Source organism: Salmo salar, chromosome ssa10 (assembly GCF_905237065.1).
Source record: "Salmo salar chromosome ssa10, Ssal_v3.1, whole genome shotgun sequence".
Lineage (NCBI taxonomy): Eukaryota > Metazoa > Chordata > Actinopteri > Salmoniformes > Salmonidae > Salmo > Salmo salar.
This window is the reverse complement of record NC_059451.1, coordinates 24,523,370-24,528,764: the sequence shown is the minus strand read 5'-3', so window position 1 is coordinate 24,528,764 and position 5,395 is coordinate 24,523,370. Positions and strand designations below refer to the sequence as shown.

Below are 5,395 nucleotides of genomic sequence, written 5' to 3'. Positions count from 1 at the left end.
CATAAATGCCAACAAAAAAGCTTTTTGGCCAGTGTTGTGTGTGTGTGACCTTTATTTAACTAGGCAAGTCAGTTAAGAACAAATTCTTATTTACAATGACGGCCCGGACGACGCTGGGCCAATTGTGCGCCGCCTTATGGGACTCCCAATTGTGGTCTGGTGTGATACAGCCTGGATTCGAACCAGCGACTGTAGTGACGCCTCTTGCACTGAGATGCAGTGCCTTAGACCGCTGCGTCCATATGCGTGTTGACTATTTAACTGTACTAGAATGCTTAAAAGGCTGCAATTTTTTTAAATATCGGTATCGTTTTTTTGGCAAGGAAAATATTGGATATCTGCCAAAAATGTGATATCGGTGCATTTCTAGTTTCTACTGGCCATTGTTTTCAGGCTGGTTGTATTGGTGCTAGCTAGGGACCAAGCTAAAGCTAGCTAGCTACCCCAGAAGTTGAGGTCAAACAAATAATGCTTTATTACCAATGCGGTATTGTAAACACATCATTCGTGGCCGGTGTATGTAGACTTTTGGGCAGCTTTGACAGTGCTACTGATAGTAGTGGTGGCGCTTGGCTTGCACGTGCAAATTCAGAACACACAACATTCTATAGTAGAACTGTGTAATTTGACGTGTCAAATGTAAAGCTTATTTAACGCGTCAAATAGTGTTATTTGACGTGTATCATTTTTGACACGCAAAGACCCAAACGGTGTTCCATAGTATGCCGTGAAACTAATAGCAGTGACGCTATTACTGTGTAACTCCGGTAGGGCAACATCTGAAAAATAGCGCACTTGGTAGTGTGTACTGGTACTCGACCAGTCGCGAAAGCCAACATCACCCACGACAGAGAACGGTTGACTGTCAAGGGAAATTAATTCCATTATCTTGCAGTTAATGGATTTCGGCTTTGAGTTGTCTCACTGAAGATGTCTTACTCTTTCAAATGACTGTTGAACTTCTTGACTGCTCGATCCACACAACAGACATTGTGGGCTAGGTTAGGAATGCGTTGTTGCACGTGTAGCGCAAAATTTTACGTGGCGTCATTATGTCATGTGTGTTACTCACGTTATATAGGTATGCAGGTCAGCTTTGACTTCGGTTTTGCACATCAGCGTTAATCTAGACATCGGGCCAATACTGATGTTGGCATTTTTAGCTAATATTGTCCGATTCCGATATGTTCACCGATATATCATGCATCCCTAAAAACTACCTCAGCTTTTGTTGAAACTATTAAACACCGAGGACAGAGGATATGGTTAATCTGGTAGTGACTGCATTTGCAAAAATGCAAATGCATAGAGGGTGAGTGCTGATCCCATAGCTAATGATACCAAGGCTGAGAAAGAACTTCCCAACTGGGCAACCCTGTTTGCTGAGAACTTGAAAGTCATGGGAAATGGAGAGATATGTTTTGAATTATCACATAGAACCTTGCAAGGTGACAGCTTGATGTAGTCAACCAACTTTGAGGGATTAACAATGACTCACAGGAAAATGAAGATGCCTATTAATAAAAGAGACCAGATGTATAGCAAGATCCTCACAGGAAAATGATGATGCCCATTAATAAAAGAGACCAGATGTATAGCAAGATCCTCACAGGAAAACGATGATGCCCATTAATAAAAGAGACCAGATGTATAGGAAGATCCTCACAGGAAAATGAAGATGCCCATTAATAAAAGAGACCAGATGTATAGCAAGATCCTAACAGGAAAGTGAAGATGCCCATTAATAAAAGAGACCAGATGTATAGCAAGATCCTAAAAGGAAAGTGAAGATGTCCATTAATAAAAGAGACCAGATGTATAGCAAGATCCTCACAGGAAAATGAAGATGTCCATTAATAAAAGAAGAAACCAGATGTATAGCAAGATCGCATCAGCCAATTGCTATGAGAAAAGCAAACCCACCGCACTATCACATGACCTCTGGTGAGCCATCTCCCCATAAAACGCGAGGCTGAGTTGCTGCTGCATCCAGCGAGGTTATTGCAGTTCATTGACATCGCCATATTCACCGTACAGGGAATCGAGGCTCATTGCGTGTACTGTACAGCAAGTGGAAATTAAATGTTGAGTAACGTTAGACCTGTAAATGTATTTAGCTGGTTGACTGCACATTGACTAAATTAATTTAGCAATAACATGATTAGCTAGTTATGTTTTCCTATAAATGGGGACTATAGGAAACCAGACATCACCACACGCCTACAAGTATTCAGATTAATAGAAAGGTGTATTTTTATTTAGAGAATTTATGATCTTACGTGGCATGATGATCAAATGGAGGTAAAAGGTCGGCAGAGGTGGGCATTATTTTCATCGAGGAAAAAAAACATGGCATGTCAAATAAAATTCATTTAGAAAAATAGAAAACAAGTTAACATGTTTTTATCAAACGAATGACACGCGCATCCACTCGCTGAAGGTGCACGGGCTGACAAAGTTACCGGTCGGCGCGTGCAAAGAAAATGAGCTAGGAGAATGGCTAATTGTAAGGCTAACCAAATTGGTTCAAGTACAAGTGTCACAATTTCAATTAAGATATTCCATTTAAATTCTGAGCAAAATTGTTAACTATAAGTAGCTCTCTGTATTTACTGGTAAACTACCTTAGCTACACAACAATATGACAGCCATTGCATGGCATGTAGTTTGTAGCGAATGAAGAATAGCACACGCTATCGTTAGGCCAACTTGTGTTTATGTTTATTAATGTCAATTAAAGTAATGTTGGAGCTTACCGTCAATGCAAAACAAGCCAACTTTTTCCTGCTGCAAACTTTAGCGCCGAAGTTGTTTAAGAGTTCATAAGGGAAAGGAAGTCGGTTTACTTGGCTTAGCCTGCAGGTGTACACGCCAGGTACTGAGAAGCAGAACGAACGGCTCTTTTTGGTTAAAGACTTAAACCAAATCACATCTGTGAAAGAGCCGTTCATTTGGCACCCTGATTTATCACTACTGCTTTTTGACCTTCAGACAACGATTATCTGCACGGAAGACAATTAAAACATTATCCGAAGATTGTAATGCACTACAGGAACAATAGATAGTGAGGAGACTTTTTCTGGTCCACACACATTGTTGCAGTGCATTCATTTTTTTCGCCTCCATTTTTTTTTTTTTCAGGCCATCAAATAATTTGGTACGGTAAAAATGTATTTGAACTAACATGCCACGATCTGAAATGACATATTCGTAGGCTTTATTTGAGAGATTTCCAATTGTTTCATGGTTTTAGGTATTTTTAAGAGCCAATGAAAGAAGAGCTGTTTGGGAGCCAAATGAACGGCTCTTTTAGCTGAACGGAGCCAAAAGAGCCGGCTCACTGAACAGATTCGGAATGCCCATCACTATTGAAGGACACATTTACAGTGAGTATACCAAACATTAGGAACACCTTCCTAATGCACTCCCCCCCTTTTTGCCCTCAGAACAGCCTCAATTCGCTGGTGCTTGGACTCTACAAGATGTCGAAAGCGTTCCATGTTTTTATTTATCCTTTATTTAAGTCAGTTAAGAACAAATACTTATTTAAAATGACTGACTACCCCGGCCAAACCCAGACAACGCTGGGCCAATTGTGCGCCGCCCTATGGGACTCCCAATCATGGCCGGTTGTGATACAGCCTGGAATCGAACCAGGGTCTGTAGTGACGCCTCTAGCACTGAGATGCAGGGCCTTAGACTTAGAGAGCCCATGTTTTATATACTCAGTGTGGTCAGTTTTGTATACTGACCACACATTTATATTGGCCATGTGACTTTAACGATTTTTATGGTTTTGCCTAGAACGGATTCAGCTTTTGCAAAAAATTGACTTTTCGTAGTAGGTTTAGATTTGAACTTAGACAGCAAGGATAGGTTTCCTAAAAGAATCGCACTAAGACCATCTTTCATCTATTTAGTTTCAATGGAATTAAGATGATCTTAGTGCTATGATGGTTTTAGGAAACCCAGCCCAGGTTATGAGAATTAATGTAGCAAATTAGGTTACAGTTAGCTAAAATAAATAAATCGACTTTTGACCTCAATTTAACAAGAGCTGTATCCCATCTAGACAAAACCGATTTGTATGTGACTTGAAAGATAAGTGTAGTTTGACAATTTCCATATTAGTAGAAAAAAATATAATAAAACATTTTACATTCACCTCACCCAGGTGCTAATGTTTTTTTTTTTGTGCCAGCAGTTCCCATAATAATGATAAAAACGTGGTACATGTGTTTTAGGCTATGATATTTTGCATTATAAACTGGGTGGTTTGAGCCCTGAATGCTGTTTGGCTGAAAGATGTCAAATATCAGACCATATACCACGGGTATGACAAAACATTTATTTGTACTGCTCTAATTACGTTGGTAACCAGTTTATATTAGCAATAAGGCACCTTAGGGGTTTGTGGTACATGGCCAATATACCATGGCCTGTATCCAGGCGTTGTGACTAAGAACAGCCCTTAGCCGTGGTATATTGGCCATATACCACATCCCCTCATTGCTTAATTATTAGATCTTAAAATTACTTACATTTGTGGAAACCTAAATCCATATTAATCACTGTACAGCACCCTTGTTTAAATACGGTCTATGGTAGCCTACCACATTTCTCTCTGTATTTTTTTTTTTTTAAGAGAACACAAAAAGGTGTGCATCATAAAACATTTCTGTGTCCTCCTTTGGTCTGAATAAAGTCTAGGTTATCAAACCCAAGAAGTCGAGTATACCCAGGGTATTTCAGTGGTGTAATCATTACTACAGTTTTGCAACTAAAACAAGAGTTTGTATTAGACAAATTCAGGTAGGTCCCGCCCTGTTTAGTTCCATTTGCTTCCGTTTAAGAAACGTTTTTCCACCTGGTGAAGGTCTTGGCCTCTGGAGAAAATTCAGGTTTCAAATCCCAGGTGAAATTAGTGTTGATAGTAAGAATGACAATGAGTGGAAGAGAAGGAGCACATTGAATGGCAGTATAGCAGCTATGGAAAAACTATGAACATGTACTGCCACCATGTGGTGGAGATTTTATGCACTGGCAAGACCCTATTTACCTATTTAAACTAGAGGTTATGAGTAACTCAATTGATTACTGATTACAGCCTTATTGATTGATTACTGATTACAGCTTATCTTTTGTGTTGACCTTTACTCAACAGATGGGTTCTCATATGTTCATCAACAGTTCATTAATAATAATATATTTCATATATTAACAACCCGGCCGTCCTACAATCTAAACTAGATTCCCTCAATCTCACACAAATTATCAAGGAACCCACCAGGTACAACCCTAAATCCGTAAACATGGGCACCCTCAGATATTATCCTGACCAACTTGCCCTCCAAATACACCTCTGCTGTTTTCAATCAGGATTTCAGCGATCACT

At 39.6% G+C, this 5,395-nt stretch overlaps 1 protein-coding gene across 1 annotated transcript in view; it reads right to left on the bottom strand.

Moving 5' to 3' along the window:
- The window catches only part of acsbg2 (acyl-CoA synthetase bubblegum family member 2), a 28,838-nt gene extending 25,905 nt beyond the window's left edge, over window positions 1-2,933 (bottom strand). Inside the window, exon 1 of the mRNA XM_014216499.2 lies at window positions 2,757-2,933. The gene's annotated coding sequence lies outside the window, so the exon portion shown is untranslated. The remainder of the gene's footprint in view (window positions 1-2,756) is intronic.
- Between the last annotated feature and the right edge of the window lie 2,462 nt (window positions 2,934-5,395).